General features: G+C 36.5%; 1 pseudogene; it reads left to right on the plus strand.

Annotated features, from left to right (window-relative positions):
• The first annotated feature begins 1,109 nt into the window (after nt 1–1,109).
• LOC108522180 (charged multivesicular body protein 4a-like) overlaps nt 1,110–23,244 on the plus strand; it is a 47,167-nt pseudogene continuing 25,032 nt past the window's right edge.

Below are 23,244 nucleotides of genomic sequence, written 5' to 3' on the forward strand. Positions count from 1 at the left end.
GAAAATATTTAGAATTTTATATCGGACATGTTAAGTTCAGGAAATTTTGAACAGTGTTGGTGAAGATACCAAGGACTAATTGAATATGCTTAGAAGAGGAGTCAAATAAGAAAGAAAATTTTTGGCCGGATGTGATAGCTCCTACCTGTAATTCCAGCACTTTTGGAGGCTAAGGCAGGAGGATGGCTTGAGGTCAGGAGTTCAAAACCAGCCTGGGCAAAATAGACTGTATCTATAAAAAATAAAATATAAAATAAAATAAATAAATAAATAAAAAATAAAATAAAATAAAATAAAATAAAATACAGCCTGGCGGTGCACATGCAGTCACAGCTGCTCAGGACACTGAGGTGGGAGGATCACTTGAGTCCAGGAGGCAGAGGTGCAGTGAGCTGAGAGCCTGGGCAACATAGTGAGACCCTTTCTCTAAAAACAGAAGAGAGAGAAAAAATTTGGTAGTTAAGACATTAGGATATTCACAGACATAAAAACTGAATGAAGTAAATTAGTAACAGAAAATAGTAAAAGGATGGAAACAGAAGAAACATAAACATTTGTGTACAATGCAATTTGGAGAATAATTTCATACCAATGTGTTTCAAAACACGAAAAGTGCTCAACTCTATGTTGCTATGAGTTCTAAAAAGATAAGGAGAAAAAAAATGTTCTCTTCTATGCAGGAAGACAGTGGTCAGGTATATGTCTTAATGGTCTTGAGTTCGGTTTTGGCAGAGAGCAGGCCAAGCACACCCAGCTGCCCTCACCCGGGGGTGCTCTCGACACAGCCTGGGCCTGCAGTGAGCTGGGGAAGTGGCAGGCACGCCCTCTGCCCTGCAGACACCCTGAGACCTTGTTGTGGCAGCCAAGGCCGGGCCCAGGCCTTGAAGCAGTGGCGAATCTCTCTTTCCTATTCCACCTGGAGAACTGATGGAAGCAGCGGCCTTTCCCAGCCCTGAACATGCCGGCCGCCAGGTCTCTCGGCCACCACGTCTCTCGGCTCAACCCTGTTGGGCCTAGACAAAGCCCCTGCTGAGCCGCGGGAAGTAGCAACTTTGGGTGGTGGCGGGTGTGCTGGACCATAATAATGGCGGCCGCTTGAGTGCCACATGATGGAGCTGCTAAGGTGTGGAGGGTCCAGGAAGGTGGTCACCGGCACTGACTCAGCTGCCTTCTCAGGTCATGGAGCCGCGCAGATCCAGGTCCTGGGTGACCACTCTGTCTCCAATGGGCAAGACCTACTTAGTCCTGACTACAAGGGACAACGGCCTGAATGGGCCTCGAAGGTGTTTGGACAAACGGAGGCAAGATGGTGCAGTTCCGGGTTCTTGACCGTCAACTTTCCCGCGCCCGGGAAAGACAGGGGTCGACTGCGCAGGGCAACCCAACCTCTGACGGAGAGAAACTGGAACCCGCCTAGCCACGCCTACCGCCCCGCCCCCGCCCTGCCTATGTCCCGCCCACTGCCCGCCCACTCCCAGGCCCAGGACATAAAAGCCACTCCCGGCGGGGCGCAGTGCGAACTTCCTCGGCCCCTCCTCGTACGCGGGACCCAGGAACCTCGCCCGAGAGTGTCGGAGAGAACTTTCTTGGCCCCTGCTCCTGTGCGGACCTAGGAACCTCGCGGGAGAACGCTGGAGCGACTTCGTCGGCCTCCACCGCCGGAGGCCGGTGAACCTTGCCCCTCCCTCACATTGGTTTGTAAATAAAGTTTTTTTTTTTACCTTGCCTACTTGCCTTTTCTCTGGCATTTGCTCTGGGGGTCGCATTAAAGCAAATCAGAAGGTGAGAGGAGTCCCTACAACAACGAGTGGAACGGTTAGCGGTGCTTGCTCTTTGTTCTACCAGACTTCGCTGTTGGAAGAGAGAAATGGCAGAATGACATGCCCCATTTGGCCCACTGGAAATGCCCATCATCCTTTGGGAAGATTTACTGGCTGTTTGTAGAATGATTGCCTATATAATAATATGAAAAAGATGCTCTCAACTTCTCCCGCCCAAAACCTTTTAAAAGAAAACATTTGCCACATCCAGCCCTTGTAAAGAGGTTGCGGACGTATGAAGTAGAGTTAGAAAATCACACATCTTGCAAATTATCATTTGTGTAAAAAGAAGTCATAGAAAATGTCTTCTGTAGTTGACTTTTGAAATGGAGTTTTAGACCACTTGTGGAAGCAACACATCCACGTTTATTCAATGGGCTAGAGGACATGGAGCAGAAGACCTGAGAAGGAAGAGAAGAAGGTTCTTTGCCAGACTGGTCATATTTAGAAGAATTTTCATACTCTATCCATTGTTTTGTGTGCATTTTATTCTCACTACTGCATATATAGTTGACAGTGCTAAACTTTTCGTAATGTCTAGTCTCTCTAGATGTTCTGAACTGCCTGATATATGTTAAAATTAGAGACAGTAAAATAATACATTTTGTAAATATATATGTATATACATAGAACAGTGTTTGCAAAATAGTGCATGGGAGTCATGGACTGAAGAGAGAATGGTTAGGTGAGGAAGTGGACACAGTAAATGTTAAAACATTTCTTTGACAAGTTTGAGTGTGGAGTGGAACAAGAATTAGGGCAGTAGCTGGAAGGAGATATGAAATAAATTTGTGACTTTTCCCGATAGAATTATTATTAGACATGTGGAGGAGAATACTAGGTTCTTTGAGAAGATGAGAGGTAATGGAAACTGAGCATATGGTAAAGAATAAGTCCTTCATACAAAAAGAAATACTTCATTAGAATGAAGGAATGGAGAAGTGAGTGGAAAAACAAGACAAAGACTAATGAAGAGGATGATGGTTTTAAAATAGTTCTGATGGAAGAAGAGATTTCTTTTTAAATTGTTTCTATTTTCTCAATGAGGTGTGAAGCATATTAATTAACTGAAAGTAAAAGCAGAAGAGAGAGACATTTTTAGTACTATGTTGAAAGCACCGTAATAAGCATTTTGTGGAGTAAACATACTAAAAAACTATAATCAAACATCTTCCCATGTAGAGTGCTCTTTTAAAGAGGTAATCATGACATTGTTGATACAACAACATTCGGGTGTTTGGGTGCAAGACTAGAGAACGCAGATGATTTATTGATCTAAGGATGAGGTTTTGATAGGAGAAAGTATGAAGAGTAATAGATTTAATTAACAAAATGCTGAATATAAGTATGGACCATAACATACAAGCTAGATTAAAAGAAAGTAGAGGCAGAAAAGGAGTGTTACTACATAAAATGAAAAGAAGTCAATGGATTGTGACAGCCAACTTTTCTTTGGCATAATTAACACCTGTTGCACAAGAAAGAAATCCTCAAATTTTCATTGGCAGTACAACAAAAGGTAATTTCTTAGGCAAGACCATTATGAAGTCTGTTAGTGAGGACTCCTTATTTCATCTAGCTAGGAGCTGATTTAGCTTTCGTTCGTGTTGTCATGCTATCATTTTAATGTATGGCTCCCAAAGTCGTTTAAGCAGAAGCAGCATGGGATAGAGGTTGTACATCGTCTTTTCATTTGGTATACTTTAATTAGAATGAGCCACATGAATTCAATGTGCTCCAAGGAAGTTTTGAAAGTAAACAGAAGCTCATTTCATTTGGGGAATTTGACAAATATTTTCTCTGCCACAAAGATTGCTTTCAATGTCACAAATTAGGTGAGCTGAAAATCTAGAAAACTGTAGCCAGTTTGAATTTATGATGTGGGCAATCTGAAGTGTTTGTTAACAAAATCTATGGTGTAACCTTGGGATTGTGTGGCTAAAATAGAGAAGATGAAAAGGAATTTGGAGATGAGGGTTGTCAATCACTGAGCATAAACACAATTTCAGTGAAGAATGTCTATGGATTTCAGCAACCAGGTGGCAAAGACAAGGTTTTAGGTGAATGGCATAAACTTTAACAGCTGGCAGTGTTAGAAAATATAGGGGGAGTAATTACCTAGAGTTTATTCTGATGCATGAAGATAATTCCATTCCCAGCTCCCCACCATGAGATATAAAAGGTGTGAGAAAATGTGAAGTTGGAGAGGGAATTTAATAACATTGGAAGACAGTCCGATTTCAGTTAATGTAAGATGATTAGAAAAATGTTGGACAGGAAAAAGGTGAAAATATCAGGGAGTTTTCATATGCACACATCATCATAAGTCAAGAATTTAGGAAGAAAGGGTGTGGTAGGATCAGCAGAACTAGTAAGGTTCCATGTGTCATTAGGTAACTGAGATTTCAGGGGATAGTGAATGACCAAAAGGCCTATAGTGACTAAGGTAGAGTTACAAAAGGAAACTCTAACTGAAGTTGCAATTTTAAATACTACTCAAATGTATATGAAAGAAAGAAAGCTATGTTGAAAATATAATGTGGTGGAAGTGAAATATAAACCTTATCCTGTTGATTATTATTATTATTATTTTTTTTTTTTTGCCATTTCAACTGTTTATCCCTTTCTGCCTTTCCATCTCATCTGAAAATTGCAAAAAAATAACTGATAATGGTTTGGACCCACCCAAATACCATGTTCAAGTCCAATCCTCAGTATTGGAGATGGAGCCAGATGGGAGGTGATTGAAAATGAGAGTGGTTTCTCATGGTTCAACACCATCCCCTTTGATTCTGCCACTGTAATAGTGAGTTATCATGAGATATGGTTGTTTAAAAGTTTGTGGCACCTCCCCTCTCTCTCTTGGTCCTGCCGTATAAAATGCCTATTCACTCATTGCCCTCCTCCATGGGTAAAAGATGCCCTCCACCATGAGTAAAACCTCTCTGAGGTCTCCCCAGAAACAGATGCTAAGGTGCTTCCTGCACAGCCTCTGGAACTGTGAGCCAATTAATCCTCTTTTCTGTATATGTTACCCAGACTCAGGTATTTCTTTGTAGCAATTTGAGAAGAGACTAATACAGTAACCATATAATAAATCTCCTTATATTTTTCTTAGCAATATTGCATGTTCTGAACACATTATCTGTGCCTTCTATGTAAATTTAACTTTTAAAAGTAGTCAAACCTTTTTTTAAATCATGCCACTCTTCAAATAAAAGCCTTTTCACTGACTGAAGTAAAATTTAGAGGAAAAGTCAATGTAATTACTTGAAGTGTATCATTTTCCTAAACTTGTTATATGTGTAATATGTTATTCAAAAACTCCCCCCACACACACCCATGCGTAACTTTTTTTTTATGCACAGCCTTAGAGAAATAAAACTTAAGAATTCTGCATGTTCAGTTGGTATAGACAAGTGAGTACAGAAACATTTGAAATACTTTCTTCCAAAAATTAATTTATCTTTGATTTCCCAAATAAATCTTTCAAATCACTTGATCCATAACTGATTCTCTCTCTCTCTCTCTCTCTCTCTCTCTCTCTCTCTCTCTCACACACACACACACACACACACACACACACACACCCAAAAGTTTCTGCATTATAGCTCTCTTTACTAAAGGCTAGGGAGAATGTGAGGAATAAGAAACTCAAAAATTTGATAGAACTCCACTTATGTTTAAATAGGCTGTTTAAGAAATGAGCTACATAAATTGCAAAGCAAAATCCTAGGACACAGAAGAGTCCAAATATTTCTGAGAATGCAAAACATTAAAATCTTCTTTCATGATAGAAACTAACAAAAAAAAATTTGTGAGAAACATCTTCTAAACAAGATTAATAGAATCCCTACTCTATACCTATGCCTACCTCCAAATTCAACATGGCCATAGATATAATTTTCACTGTTACACTTCTGCTTGAAAAATAAGAGGGAAAACCAAATTTCAGTGAAAGTGAAGAACAGACTTAAAGATGTCCAAGAGTGGAATGGATTATTTTTACCAATGAGATCTTCAAAATCCTGGAAATTATGCAATTCATATGATTGTCTATTGGTAAAAATGTAGAGGTGACTCTTTCATAGACTGGTAGACCTATGAAAGTACCAAAGTATTTCAATCAACCATTTGACCACAAATGCACAGCCAGTTCTGCTGGTTTTACTAGTCTCAAGTATCAGTTTAACTGAATAATGGGTGATTGACACTTTCTTTGATTTAGTGCCAGCAGAACATATGTCCGAAACTCTCCCCTTTCTGCCTGAACTTAGAAGACTACATGTTGAAAGTTTGCTTTGAGCTTGGTTCTTCTGGAACATGCAGCTTCAAATCAATGTCTATCTGCTCATAAGTCCAACCAAACCAGGACTGCCACTGGCTGCTAAAGGGAAGAAAAAGGCTCCATAAAGAATTCCAGTGTCCCTCCTGCCACAGCAGCCATTTTATTGTTTCTATGGAAACATTCACCAGATAGCAGCATGCTGTACTGTGTAAATGAAGAAAAAGGCATGTTCCTTTCATCACCACATCTAGAGTGTGACCACTTCACAGAATGAAAGAATGTAGTGAACACAATTCTTTATTCTGACAGATAAATCGTTCAAGAGAAAAGAGTTCTTTTCAGAAATTGTATAATACTGCTCTTTTTCTTCCTCACAGTTAAGCATTTTCTTCAAATTGATTTATATAAGATTGTAGAAATGAGGAAGGAAAATAATCCACATTTATAAAGTGCCTACTATTTACCAGGTACTCTGTGGTACATTAAGTTTCATATTTCCCCAGGAGAAAGTGGAGATTTAGAATTTACATGACTTGCTCAATGTGGCACAGCATTCAAGATGGAAAGTTGAGATTAAAATCAGTATATGTCTGATTGTAGAGTTCAGTGTGTTTCCTGTGCCTGTAGCAGGTAGATATGATGGTTTCTGGGTAACAGGCAGTCAGACAGTGGAGAAGGGGCAAAGATTCAGGACCCAAAAGTGGAAGCAATAAAACAGAGTCAAGAGAAGACATAGTAGAGTTGTGGAATTGTTTGGCAATGAGCTTGGAGGCTGATAATAATGTCAGATTTGGGGTAGTAGGTTTAATCTAGGATCTACTTAGTATTAACTCTCAAAAGTAGATAGCAGATATGGAGTTAGGAGGGTTAGGAGGTTTAGGAATCAAGGAGACATTTTGAAGTTAATTTAATCATATATTAGGGATTTTTTAGTATTTTGGTGCCAATCATTACTCACTCTGGTGAATAATAGAGGGATACTGATTAAAATGTAGCATTTTCTAACAGTAAGTAATTTTTGACTTAGAGAAAAGAGCCTGGGGAAAAGGTTGAGTTGGTACCTGGTCTCAGCATACTTTCTATACATACTGCTCTGATTTGAACGTTCCCTTCCAAATTGATGTTGAAATTTAATTGCAATCATGATGGCATTAAGAGGTGAGACTTTTAGGACGTGGTATGTCATAAGGGCATTTCCCTCATGAAGGATTAATGCTGTTATCACAGAAGTGAGTTAGTTATCATGGGAGTTTGGCCTCCTTTATTCCTCTGCCTTGCATGCTCTCACTCTTTCTTACCATGTGATGACTTTTGTCTTCCACCAGGGGCCAGATGTCAGTGCCATTTTCTTGGACTTCCCAGCCTCTAGAACCATGACACAAATAAACTTCTATTGTTTATAAATCACCCAGTCTTGGGTATTCTGTTATAGCAACACAAAAGGGATTAAGATACACACCAAATATAAATAGTGCTATTAATATATTCAACTTTTCTGAGACAAAAGAGTGGTGATTTGCTAACTCAGATAAATCACACCTTATGTGTGCTGTCTCTTTGAGAGATACGCATAAGTGATGCATCATACTCCTTTCTCACTGTTGCTGAAGTCTTTATGGATGATCAATCTCTTATCTGGGTGCTACAGCAAGAAGTTGACCCATCACATTGTTTGCAGCCTGGATTTCTGATGCCAACTGGAAAAAGGGGGTCTCTGGGCCTCTACCACATTTCTCCAATTTGCTTCACAGCTTTTCCTCTAAGAGAAGGCTCAGCACACTCTGACACAATGATTACACCATGAATACTGCTACTTCCTCAGATTCTGAGCTTTGCAAAGAAGAAACTCTGCTTCTAACATTTCCTTTACATTTTAGTCTACTGTATATGGGAATATGACTTCTAACAACAGTTGTGTTCTCTCCTTTCAGTAAATATTTAAATCTCTCTTCTCATTTATTATATATACACATTAACCATTTATCCAGCTATGTTGTAAATTCCTTGAGACCAAAAATTTTGTTTCATTCATCTTTATATTCCCGTATCTATCAAGGGCCTGATATACTATAAATGTCTTTTAAATGTGAATTGAATTCACATGCCTGTCACTGAATCTGACATTGTCCATTGGATTCTCATAACCAACGCTAACCTGTTTTACACATGACAACTTTTGGAATATATAAGGACATTTAAAATGTCCCCCATTTTACTAATTGTTTTTCGGCCCCTACATCTCGTACTGTTTCGTCAGGTTTTCTTATGGCAGAGTTTTGAGTTTATACATCATGTTGATGGAATTTTGTAGTATTACTCTAAAAGTGTATGTCCTGATGAGGAAGGATAACTGGGAAGGGATGTGCCACCAAATTCTCTTTCTCATAAATGTGTTGGTCTGTAGTCTTAGGTATTGGTAGTCGTTTCCAACAAGCAGATTGAAAAGTTAAATATTTTCACGAGAAGACATTTTCTATTTCTTTCTATTTGTATTATTGAATTATTTTATTATAGATTACAAACTATTTATCCCTTAAGGTACTTTTATTCTGTTTTGGTGACTATATTGTTCTTTCATTCCAGTTTCTAGTTTCTCAGTTCCAACTGAGAAACTGTGAAGAGTCATTTATTTCCACATGCTGATATGCATGAATTTTGTCAAGCCTAGATAATGGCAATTCTTTGATTATTCCTCTTCTCCTGGACGGATTGCAGATTCCAAGCAAGAAGGAAAGCAATCTTCACCTAAGAAGTATAACTCAGCCCATTCAGTTTTGCCTTTAAGATGTTCTATTTTCTTTCATGACCTACTTTTCTAGCCTACATGCTACTATCCCATCCACTAGGTATCCCACACTTTAACCAAAAGTGCTTTCCCGTTTCTTCTAAGCATGCACACTTCTATCCATTGGATAAATTCTTAATTATTCACTCTACAACAAATCTAAATATGCCTGATAATACCCTACCCCTTGATATATTTTCTTTTTTTTTTCCTGTTCTCACTTGTTAGTGCTTCCAAAAGGTACATATAAACACACACACACACACACACACACACACACACACACAAATGTATCTGTATACCTATATAGATCCAGATCTACATATTCCAGCCAGAATTTTTGTTATTAATGTTCTCAGGAATATTGTCACCTACATTGAGAATTTCTGGATATTATCTCATCCTTTATTCTCTTCCTGAAATTCTGTTATTAGTTATCTAATGTTGCAAACAAAGTATCCCAATGTAGCAGCTTAAACCAACATACATTTATTATCTACAGTTTCTGTGGGTCAGGAGTCTGGGCCTGGCTTAGCTGGGTCCTTTGCTCAGGGTTTCTCATAAAGCTGTAATCCAAGTACCTGCTGGACTGCAGTCATCTGAAGATTGAACTGGGTAAGTATCCATTTCCAAGAGCTTTAATGTTGGCAGAATTTGGTTTGTTAAGGGCTGTTGGACTAAAGAATGCCCTCAGTTCCTTGTCATGTGAGCCTCTCCAACATGGCAACTTGCTTATCAAAGCGTATAGGCCAAGAAGATAGGAGAGAGGGAGTACTTTTGTAGCCTAATTATGGAAGTGACTGTCCATTGCTTTGACTTCATTCATTGGTTGAAAGTGAGTCACTCTGGCCAGCCCACACACAAAAGGACTGACTTAAATACCAAGAGGTGGTTCTCATTGTGGGCCACCTTAGAAGTCTGACTACCATTAAGGCCTGAGGTGGAACTGTGTATCTAGGTAACTTAATACTGTTAAGTTTATGTTTGCTGAATTTAATGGAAGTATTTTTTCACAAAGATCTATTAGTGGCTTGTAATTTAAAGTATGAAACTTTCAAGGTCATTTTCACTTTTAAAGAATATGCTTATAGATAACAAAGTCTTGAACTATAAAGATGGTGGGGATGACACACATGTTTCATATTCACTCAGTTTCATATTTGTTTACATGAATCTGTTTCTAGCCATAAATTCCTATATCTTTTTAACCTTCTTCATTCCCAATAATTTCTACCACTGCTCTAAGACAAGGTTGTAGAAACATTCTGTGGGATATTCTTTCTTGACCTAGTCTGATTACACCTTAACAGGTTGAATTTCTACTGCTTTATTTGCCTTAATAAATATTTCTAAAATGGTATTAAAAATCAAATTAAATTGGAATTCAGTGATAATACCAATATAGTATAGCGCTTTCTCATTAAAGTTTCTCATCCTAATATGAACTTCTGCATCTTTTAATTTACATACAACTGCTTCCTATGCTAACCTAAAATAGACCTGGTTGTAGGCATTATAAAATATTTCATTATTCTGTATCTGAATATCTTGAAAGTCATAAAATCATGCTTAAGTTGTAATGATCTACTTGGAATTTCCATACTCAATTACTCACATTCACATTACTAAGCCATTTAACCTCTGCTGAAAGGTTTCTTTTCTGTTTCAAATTCTTAAGTCAGCCCTGGTACTCAAAAAGTATTCCAAGGAGTTCTATGATGTAAACGTAAGAATTCGGCATCAGCTTTAATAACCCAGCATCGCAGTCCATACTGACTGTGTTCTGTTTTAATTCTCATATTTTTCATTAAATTTCTTTTCTTTTTTTTTCCTTCACTTGTCCTGTGAATTCCTGCCTTATACTTGGTGATTTGAAATTCCACTCCTGAAGCTCAGCTCCCTCAATGGTGGAAATTCTACCACTGGATTCCAGTTTTCTGATTTCTTAGTTCCCAACACCCAATTTCCCTCTCACTTTTGAATATCCTTTTTAATGCACAAGTACCAAATTTTCTTGGCTAGACTGGCACTCTAAATATAGCAGCATATTTTATCTATTTTATCTTGGATGATTAATTGAATTATAAGTTGGAAGTTCATATTTCACCTCAATTGTTTTAGTACATATTGTATTCCTTCAAACCAATAGAATCTTTTAATTCAAATTTCAGTTCTCTGACTTTGGAATATACAGTCATGTGTCCCTTAATGATGGAAATACATCCTGAGAAATATGTGACAAGGCAATTTCATCATCACGCAAACATCATAGAGTGTACTTACACAAATCCAGATGGTACAGCCTACTACACAGCTAGGCCATATGGTATAGCCTATTGCCCCTATGGTATAAATATGTATGGGATGCTACTGTCCTGAATACTGTATGAAATTGTTATACCATGATATTAGTGTTCCTAAACATTAAAAAAGGTACAGTAAAAAACATAGTATAAAAGATAAAAAATGGTACACCAGTTTAGGGCACTTACCATGAATAGAGCTTGCAGGGCTGGAAGTTGGTCTGAGTGAGTCAGTGAATAAATGGTGAGTGAACGTGAAGGTCTATGACATTACTGTATACTATTGTAGACTTTATAAACACTGAACACTTAGGTGACACTAAATTTATTTCTTAAAATTATTTATTGGGTCATAGATTAACCTTAGTTTATTGTAATATTTTTACCTTGTACACTTTTTTAAAAAAACCATTAGACTTTTAATAGTAACACTTAGCTTAAAACACAAATACATTGCACAGCTACACAAAATATTTTCTTCCTGTCCTTATTCTATGAGCTTATTCCATTTATTTATTTATTTATTTATTTATTTATTTTACTTGTTAAACTTTCTTTGTTAGAAACTAAGATACAAACACACACATTAGACTAAGTCTACACAGGATCAGGATCATCAATATCATTATCTTCCACCTCTACTTCCTGCGCAACTAGAAGGTCTTCAGAGACAATAACATAAATGGATCTTTCATGTATAATAGTGCCTTCTTCCAGAATGCTTCCTGAAGGACCTGCCTGAGATTGTTTTACCTTTCCTTATATATAAGTAGAAGGATTACACTCTAAAATAACAGTTTAAAGTGTAGTATATAAATACATAAACCAGTAACACAGTTGCTTATTTCATTATCAAGTATTATATACTGTACACAATTGTATGTGCCACACTTCTGCAGTGCAATAGGTTGTTTACACCAGGATCACCACAAAGTCATGAGTAGTGTGTTGTTCTACTACATCAAAGTGTCTATGATGTCACCAGGCAATAGGAATTTTTCACCTTCATTATAATTTTATAAGACCACTGTCATATATGCAGTCCATCAGTGACCAAAATATCAGTCTGTGGTGCATGGATAAACCTTATTTTCAAGTTTTAAACTTTTTTTTCATCTTCTGCCTGTTCAAACTTCACCTAGTCACCAACAATGAAAACCTAGTTCATAAGACTCAGACTTTTGTCCTTAGACAATGAGAACCCAGTCTAGCATTATATCAGTTGGTGGAGTTAGGTATTAAGTTCATACTGAAGCTTAGTTATAGACTCTTGGAGTTGACCACACCCTTGGACAGTGTATTTAATACTTAAAGACTGTGTTATTCTTTATAACGTGGATAAGTCAAATAACAACAATTAATTAGAATTTATTTTATTTTTGTATTACTCTACGTCTCTATATAAGTGATGGCTGACATTAATTAAGTGACTCAAGGGAGTCAGGTCTGAAGTTTGAAAGTTTCCTGGATTTTCTATCATTTTGTCAAGTTGGCTGCTTCTGCTCTAGTCATCACAGGAGGAAGAAAAGGCTAAATTTCAGAAGTGTTTGCCCAGTATCTGTTCCTCCATTTCTTCTTTATTAAGAGACCTCTGATTTTGGGGGTGGGGGGCAGCAACATGCCCAATTTAAAAGTAAACAGACAAGCAAATAAACAAGGACATTAAACAAAAACAAAAATAGCTCTATATTTTCTAGACTGTCTTGCAGCTGTGTTTCTTGCTGGAATACAGTTTGGCACATGAGGTATCTGCAGAAGTCACTGGGTAGGGTTTGGGGGAAATTTCTTAGAAAGGGTACTGATTCAGTAAATACACGTCCTTTAATTATTGTTTTTTCTTTTTTTTTTCTGCCATAAGCATTGATATAAAATTTGAATCACAGACAAAGATTACATTTGGCTCCTATATTTTAGTAGAGCTTTACTGGTTGCTTTTGCCCAGAATCCATTTTGATTGGCCAGGTATCCATTCTGATTAGTTCTATGTCCATGCCACACTGGTGTTTTCAAATGTTGAATATCACTGCTGATATTACCAGCTCTTGTATACCTAAGTCATTACATAATCCTGTGTTATCTATTTCCTAAATATTTTGTTACCCAGTAAAAGATAAGCCTCTTATCTTGTTATCTGAGTAAAAGGTAAACCTCTTATCTTGTTAAAGTCTCTGGTGTTTTCTTTTCTATTACATACAGCTGAATGCAAATGTTAAGAGAGGTAGCTACTTGAACATTGACTTGCAGCCTCTTTACAGAACTCTCTTTGTGTATGCACAATCTGTTTAGTATACCTACTGCCTGAAATGCTTACATTCAAAACACCCTCTGGGATTAGTCTGACCTTGAATCTTAGCTGAGTCATCTACTAACCCTGAAACCACTGTCAAATTCTAAAGAAATATTTCCATTGATCTCTACATGTTAACTAAATCCCTTCCAGTCACAAGCAAGTTCTTACATCAGTTTAAATATTTGACTTTGCTGTTTTCCTAATGTAAAATTTTTTTTCCTGCCCTAGAGTTTCTTCCAGTAAATTTCTACCACCTCCTGGTTCAGATACTTTGCACACTGAAAATAAATGATATCTTAGTCAGTAATCTGCTAACGAAACACCTTATTTATACATTTTCATGTTCGACCCATAGTTAACATACCTATAACCAGAAAAACATGCCTTTGCCATTCATAAATAATACTCTTTCAAATATTTTGTGTTTTTTTCTCATGGTATTACCAGTTTTTCTGTTGCAGAGCGGTGATGTATCTTGGGAAGTTTTTGTTATCTCTTTTATATAAAGAATGAAAAAATTGAAATACAGATTAGTTAGGCAACTTGTCAAATATAGCTCTATTAACCAATGGCAGAGCTAAATTTAAATCATGGCAAATATCCAATAAACTAATGTATGCTTGTATTGAGGCATTTTATACAATACAAAGATTGGTAACTAAGACAGTAAGCAATTGAATATACTTATTTAATAGTAGCTGTAAAGTAATTTATAATATCTCTGAGTCTTAATTTCATGTTATTCTAAAATAAGTGGATGAAATAAGGCATACTATTTTTCTTCCTGACTCAATTAAAATGTATTTTTCAGTTCATATTGCAGATATGTAGCAAATTCCTAATGACAATTCCTTGCATAAAAATAAATCTTATATACTTAAAATATATGTATATATAAATACAATCTGTTTTTATAACAAGCCCCTTCCAAAATGTGATTTGACCGTGATGCTAACTATGGAGTATTTTACTTAATATGGTCCTCTCTACAGGGGAAGGTTTTGCCGTCACTATCCACCAGTTTGCTATGCCAAAACCTGAGAGTTATCTTCACTCCTTTGCACCCATTCACTCTCATTACCAGTAAACCCAGTGGTTTTTATATAAATATTGCTCCAGATAATTTCTTACTATGCTCTCACTGCTTCCACTGTTATCAGCCTCATTATATGCAGCAAAGACAAGTATCCTCTAAATACTTTTTCGCCTCAAGTCCTTCTTCCAGGCTGTCCGCCACTCAGCAAGATAAATTATTTTTCTTAAAAACAAAGCAATACCTTCTCCATTGCTTAAAGTACTCCAATGGGACACTTCACTACCAAATGACATTTGTGCACACTTTCTATTATCTAAATAAGCTGTCTTCTTCTCATTTCTCCATCTGTTTGTCCAATGTTTACCTTTAAACTTTAACCTCGAGTCATAACTAAATGTGTACCTCTACATATACAGCACATTTTTTCTTTTCCTATTTTCTTTAAAATTTTCTCTCCTCCTGCTTCTGCTCCTCTGCCTCCTTCTGTGTGCTCTTTGAGTGTGGCTTCATTCACCTGGAATGCTACTCTGTGTTTTTTTTGTTGTTTTTGTTGTTAGAAAACTTCTTTCTCCAAAACTCCATTCAAGTGTTGCTTTTTCTGTCATAATTTCTATGACTTATTCAGTAAAGATAACCCCTCCTTCCTTCTGTGAGATTAATGTATCTTTTACATATTTACATACAAATATAACTATGTAAAAATATGTGTGTATATACACATGTGTGTGTGTGCGTGTGTATCACCTTGAATTGCATTGTGTTTTTTTTAATCTGGTATCCTCCTTCCTCCTGTTCTTTGAATCACCTCTACCAAAGCAGTACCAACTTTGACTGGGTCCATCATGGTTTTCAAATCCTGATCACTTAGTTAAATGCCTGATATATGACTGGTACTCTTCAAACAGATATTGAATAAATACATGGACTGAATTCATAGACAAAGGAAAGACTGGAGTGGAGAAATTTATTAACAAAGGCTTCTTTGATTAGTAAAATTGATTCGTGCATTGTATAAACAAAGTAGCTCAACAAATCTGCAGAGCACATACGCAGAGCTACAGTTAAACTTTTCTCTCCTTAAGACATAATTCTATTTGGGACAAACTTCTTTACTTAGGGTGATATAGTTACAAATTAAAAGTGGCTCAAGAGTGGTTTTAATATGTTTACAAACAATGTAGCAGCATTTTAACCTGTTTCATCTTGTGATTACAGACATATTGGTAAGAAAAAAAAAAGCAATATGTAGAATAGGAAATATAATATGCCAATATTTGTACAAAAGAGAATGGTGTGCCTGAATGTAAGCATGCACACATTATTTTACATATGCTGGAACAGCTCCATAACAGTAGTTGCCTTTGATGGGAATATTGTATGGCCTAGGCCAGGAAGGGAAGGAAGATTGAATTTTCATAGTGTACTCTTTTAATTTACTAATTGTATTCTATATAAATATGTACACAATTAAATTGTTAGTATGTAAATGTTCATGATATAGTCAGCCAAACTATGATGAAAACAGAAAAAGATAAAATATAATATTAATGGATAAACTAGATTTTTATTAAGCAGAATCAGGCTGGGGTTTATATCAATTGCTGCCAAGAATTTTATGTCTATTCAAGATTTAGTTTTATCAGGTCTGCTGGACCTCCTAAACAGATTAAATAGATCTGTCGTAGTAATTTTTTCCCTCTGCAAATGAACTAAATTCACTCATTTGACAAATCATTCTAAAATTGCGTACACGTAATTCAAGATTTCATTTCCACAGAAAGTAAAGCAAAGTTGCTGCTTCACTTACTCTGTACAGATGGCTTTCACGGATAATTCACACAAAATCAAATGATGATTTTTACTCTAACCCATTCATTACCTGAACTGGTGCTATTCTCGAGTCCTTTGTTCATTTGGTGAAATCAGACCAAAGCAAGAAAGATAGTTGGAAATATTAAAGAGAAGTGAGATGGTCCTGACTAAGGATGAAAAAAAAAAAGTTTTGTGTTAACTCTTCTATCAATGGCAGATTATTCCCAGCAGGGACGTATTTCAGCATAAAATCAAAAGTTAACTTTTGAGATGATTTATAAAGCAGGGGTAGGTCATAGCTAACCAAAGTAAATCCATTGAGAAATACTGACAAAGCAATGATTTCCTACCCTTTTATCACATCCTGGTGCTTAAATGGGAACTATTTGTCTCAGGAGGACACTATCAGACTGTACTGCTGGTCCTTTGAATGGAGTTATAGCTTTGCTGGTGTGAACTCACTCTTGACAATGGTTTGCTATCAGCTATGAATCTCCATTCACTTCAGGGAAGCTGTAGTTCTTGAAACACTAGACACTGCCACTGAATGGATTGCTATTGACAACAAATCTTTAGCAATAGGAGTAAAAGAAAGAAAGTAAACTCCGTAAGTTGTAATAATTAGAGCTTACACTAAGTATGACATTGAAATCAGCAGAGAAGGCTAAGTATTTAATATCGTACCATTCCCTTCCAGAAGGGATAGTCACTGACACTTGGCTAAAACTTCCCTGTGTTCCTTGCCCATGTCATTAGACACAAGCTACCCCCATATATCTAGACTGTTCCTCAACGTGTACTGCTAACATAGAAATTTACAAATGCAATTCGCCACTTTTGCCCCCTGTTGACTGCATGTAATCTCATACTTCTTCCTGAAAACCAGTTTTCCTTCCCTTGCCTTTTGCATTTGGACATCTTTAATTGTGCTCTGCTGCAGCCTCCTGCTTTTCAGTTGCCCAGCTTCTTTTAATATTCTGACTCAGAAGATTTAAATTCTCCATACTTCTCTCCATTCTCTCTCCTTCTCCTTGTTTATGTTTCTCCCATGGCCACTTCATTTTCATCTACATTGCAAGCTATGTTTTAATTTTTTGGGTTCCTGATATGTATTTCCAGCTTTATTGTAATAGAAATATATTTCATTGTCAAATATTGATAGTCTAGTAATTTTACTTTTCATTGACTGAGCAATAAAGTTTAATTGTTTAATATATTTAACTTCATAGTGCCCTCTTCCAACATTTTATTTTCCACCTATCAAAACGCTAATAATTTTTGAAATATTGCAAAATCCCAAACCACTTATTCTTGTTTTAATTTAATGAGTATGTAATGATTTTTTATAAGATTCTTGAAACCTCATTCATTTTATAATTGCCAAAGTATGTAAAATATAAAAAACATTACGAATATTTGTTCAGTTAATTAGATAAATAAAACAACAATGATGCAATGACTAGTGTCTAGTGGCTAGAAACACAAAACATATCCACACATATACATACACCTATTTAAGATATAAGTTGTGCATAAAAAAAATTGGATGGTTTTTCAACATGGATTGTACAATACAAATAAAACAAATAAAACTAATAATTGACTACAAGCACAAAGAAATAACTATTAAACTGTTATAGCAAGCGTTTCTGTATACTACTGAATAACTCAAAACATAATCAAAACTGATTTATTTAATAAGTAAAACAATTGAAGTATTAGCTAATAAAAATTTTAAGAGCTAATCAAACAAAATCTCCAAAATTTGAGGAGCCAAAAAATCACCAAATATCACACACACACACAAACACACACATATATGTCTAATTTTATATATATCTAATTACATATACATATACATGTATAATCTCTTATGTATAATTATATATATATATATATAAATTAGAGAATGAGGGGAAAACCATGATAGAGTTAACCATAATGTATATTATACTTTCATGCTTATTTCTGGCTCAGTTTGCTCTCTATGTAAAATTTCACACATATGTTTTCTTGCTCCAGTAGTGAAATGCAAATAAGGATATCTTATTTTCAAATACAGTCACTGAAGTAAAGGACAGGGCTACACAGAGAGAGAACTAGTTTCACCTAATGCTGAGATGATCATAAATGAACGGTGGGGTCCTTCATGACAGAAGGTAAGCAGAAACAGAGCTTGTGTTTATGAACTAGCCTTACTTGGTAGCACCGTGCTAGACCAACATGTATGAGGACCAGGAGTATGTGCAATGGGACTAATAGTGTATGATGTGTGAACCCTGCTCTCGACAAATTTGCAATTTATTTGGAAATACACAGTGAACAAAGTAAACATACAAGTGACATTCAGTTTTATTCAGTGTTTATTGAGTGGTCACTGATGTGCTTCTTAAATTTTTTGGCCAATTAATAGTAATGGCAGAAGGATAACTTTAGTGTGGTGCATGTGTGTGTTTGTTAGAAAGGAAATACACACACACACACACAGAAGGGAAAGAGAGAGAGGTAACACAAAGATCAAAGAGTGCTCTTCTGAGCCCCACTGCTAAAAGAGTGTTAGTTGACACAGACAGAGAGAAAAGAAGAATGGACATTATATTTTATGTGTTCCTCATATTTTTATTTTATTTCCCTTAGACTCTCTTCTCTATCAACCACCAGTAACTAGAGATAAATCTTGCAAATAAGAAAGGCCTGCTTGTCGCTCTTTAGTGTTAGGAAAGAAGTGGAAATAAGCAACGAGAAGGAGGAGTGCTGAAGGTCAGTTTTTCATTTTGCAGTCAAGTTTGGGTAGGAGAAAGTCCCTCAAAGCCAGGATGGATGGTGGACATTGAAAAATCGAAGAAAAGAGAATGATCCTCTCTAATCAGGGTGATGCAATATATTAAGACCAAGAGAAAGTTTAACAGTTAGAAAACTGTTCAAACTATGTCATCACTGAAGACCTCACCTAATCTCCACACATGAAGTGTTATCTTCCCTGACAATTCCAGCCAGTGTTAATCTTGCTCCTTGCTCTCATTAATAGCAGTACTTTATATATGTATGGAATTAGTTCATGTACAAGGTCTTCAAATAAGGCACATTTAACTCATTGTTGTATTTCCCTAATATTTATGATAATGGCAGAAACTGTTTTCACTAATTCAATCACTAAGACTAATTAAATAGCTTGTAAGTGCAAATATAAATTGGTATCCCAAATAATAATCTAAGGACATTGATTCACCCTAATGGAAAGAAAGTTTTGTTCACTTTTGGAGACAAAACTGTTACTGGATTAATTACAAATATATATGTAAGAAGCAATTAGGGTCACTGATTCTGCAGGTTTGAAATGAAAACCATTAGGACCTGTAACAATAATCTCCTTAGAGCTGATTATCCTCAGGCAAGGTTTATGAGGAGCATATGGAATGGGAGATACGGTGATATCTTTCTTTGGAAAGTACATCCTGTGAAAGTCTGTCCTCCGGCCACAGCAAATCCCAACTGCACACCCCCCACCCATATAGAACATATTCATCCCCTTCCAAGATAGCCCCCTGCCCAGTCTTGTCCTAGTAGGCATCAGGATCAAGCTCCAGTTCCAGGATTATGTTCATTCAATTAGGCCCAGGTGAATATGAGACTCCATAGGTGCATTCAACACGTTGAATTCTTTTTTTTTTTTCTGTACAGAGATTTGTGAAATAGACAAGTTATTTGTCCCCACACACCCAACATGAAATGATGCCACATACCTAGGATGATGGCTCTAGATACTCTTATTCAAAAGTGGAAAAATTGGAAAGCCCAAGTAGTCACTGGTCCATACAAATACTGAAATCACAGGACATTTCCAAGAAATGTTAAGAGTTTTTAACCTAATTGCCAGTTGAATTGTTTATGGGTGCTGAAACAGGATAATAGAGTTCTGCATTAGAGATGAAGCATGATTTATTACTCACAGCAATACCAGTAGCCAGAGTTCTCAGTGTTTGCATAGGTTCCTTGAATCTCAATTTGGACAGGGCAATAGGAAGAGGGTCAAGTAATGCGTTCACGTGCAGTGGGTTGCATTATAGGAAAGGACTCATGAATTTAGGGAATCCAAGTTTTTATAAAGGAGAATAGGCTGACCTACCATTTTCTTTGAAGGGAGACACTATCTGTTTCATCATAAACTGTAAGAAACCTGCCTTTTGATCTAGATGGAGACACTATATCCCCAAAACTTTTACTATATAACCATATTTTAAAAGCTAGTCCAGAACAAAGAGTCAATTTCTGTATGTGTGTGATGCCCAGAATCACGAGAGACCTATGAAGAATTGTCTCCCAGTGAATATCTTCAATCATTTAGAAATCAAGCATGTCAAACTATATTCTTATGCTTATCAGCACACTTACTAGATATCCTTTTACCCTGGAAACTTGGATCAAGGGGTACATCAATAGCAGCTCATTGGAGAATATTAACTACAAAAATCACCTCCATGTAAATGCTAGCATCTGAAGACTGAGACAGAGTGAAGAAAGGGCAGGATAAGGAAAAAAGGATCTTACTAGAGTCTCTTATGTTAACGGTTATATTCTGAGTGCTAATTCATTGTAACATTCTCTACATAGTCACCTCCGCTGCACTCATAGCCAACTTGGAAATAGCAATGACCTGCTGTCTTAAATTCAGCTCCTAAAGCCATACTCCCAGTTCCACATAATGTAGGCCAGTAGTTGTCAAATTTGTCTTGGCTTAGAATTATTTGGAGGGCATCTTAAAATACAGATATCTGGGTCCAAACTCAGAGACCTAGTCTGCTAGATATGTGACTGGACCCAAGAATTTGTATTTGTAACATATTCTCATGTGATACTGATGTTACTGATCCTGGAACCTTACTTGAAGGATGACTGCTATAGGGTAACCTTTGACTTTTGCTATAAAATAGACATATCACCACTCACGACTTTGACTAAAAGTTACATTTCTGAAGTATGGTGTATTTGTCCAGTTCCTCAGACAAGCCTGCATTTTCTAAAATAAAGTCAAAACATGCAAATCTCAGCCAGAACACTTTAGGAGGTAAGATTTATTCAATCCTAGACTATTGTCTTCACAAATAAGAAATAAATTGATTCCAATAACCACTTCCAACTACCTGTCTTTGCTCAAGCTCATGCTCCATGTCTAAATGAGAAAGTAATGAAGCCAAGATGATCTCCTTTGTACAAATTAAACAAATCAACTTCTGACAATATAAGACTGAATTCTATTTATGTGACAAAACATTCCCAAAAGTTGGGACAAAGCTAATAAAGAATACAAATGCTTACATTGAGTTATGTCTTCTTAAGGACAGAAACCAGGCTATATTGCCTGTTGATGTCTCATCATGAATCCACCTAATTTTTGCATTCTTCTCTGTATTGCCAGTGGCTGCAGACCTGAAAAAACTTGTTCCACAGACTCCCTTTTCCTGCATGGTAGATTGCACCAATGAGAAGCATTTGCACAAGGGCTGGAAGACAGATAAGAAGGGAAGTCATTACTTTCCATACAGTGGAAGGCAGGTGTCTGTCCCACTTAGAATAGACATGAGGGCTTTGATACAGGGTTGGTGGTGGGTTTTGACTGAGGGCAGGAATAAGATTTTGTCAGTGACTTCTTGTTTTCACCCAGTTTGCTACTTCAGGCAGCTGAGATGACTCCTGGCTATTATTTGCATTGCAAATTCCTCCTTTCCTTAATTCCTGAACATGAGCAGCGTCTCCATTCCAGTGGTTACTACAGATTTTTTTTTAAAATATCTTTCAGACTATATTTTTGTCACATATTTGACTGTAGAGTCTATTGCAAATAAGATATTAAGGGAGTCTACTGACTGATATCTTGCTTTCTAAATCTGACCTCATGGATTTAGTAAAATAGCACGTATTCTGAGATTACAGACCATAAATTCTTTAAATCTCAAACATTAAACTGAATCATAAATTTTGTCTTACAATCTTTATTTCTTTTTGCTACTCTTGTATGACCATAATGCCTAGACTTACAAGTTGGTTTGACATCAACATTTCCTGAAACCAGTAGATCATTACTATTCAAGCAAATAGCAAAGTTTAAAATCTAGTTTACCTGTGTATTGTAGTAGACACAAACTGTGTAGGGACAGAATGTACTGCAGAAGAGATATTAAACAGGTTTCTGGCGCTAAGTTTGTCAGTAATGAGCTGTATGCACAAGGTGCTTAGCTTCAGCTTCCTTCGGTCTTCATGCTTTATTCTGAAGAACAAAACTGTTCTCTAATAATAGATGAGAAGGTTCATCACAACCATAACATTTTATAATACTTATAATAATTTCATGACATTCAGTTAACCGTAGCCTCATTTACTTTTGGAATTGACTATTTAAGAAAAGTCTTGAGTGTGACTCTATTTCACTGCAACAAACTTGCGCGTTTATATGCTTATTCTATCATATGATTGCAGTAAGAATGATATTCAATCAAATACATTGTTATAAGCAAAAATCATACTCCTATATGGCAATAAGTTTGTAGTGGTACCTCGGTATTGATAACCTGGGACAGTGATAAATAACTTTCAAATAAATACAGACTCTGTTTGGAGAATATAGAACTGGCTTTCACAAAGAGATGCGCACTTTAAGACACTGACTTACATTTACCATGACAGTTGGATTTGAATAATTGTCACATTTCACCAGATTTGCATTGGAAATAGCTGCAAATTACTGAAACCTTCTTGTGAATCTGGGATCAGTGAAGAGAATAAGCTATCATTTCAGGCACTCTACAATTAGTAGTCAACGTTCTGTATTAGAAAACAGAGAAACACTGTCACTCACCCCAGGACTAACTTTCTTCTTCGGGGTGACCTTTTTCTTTAAGACAAGCAAGTACCT

This window comes from Rhinopithecus bieti, unplaced genomic scaffold, assembly GCF_001698545.2.
Source record: "Rhinopithecus bieti isolate Rb0 unplaced genomic scaffold, ASM169854v2 scaffold_63839, whole genome shotgun sequence".
Classification (NCBI taxonomy): domain Eukaryota; kingdom Metazoa; phylum Chordata; class Mammalia; order Primates; family Cercopithecidae; genus Rhinopithecus; species Rhinopithecus bieti.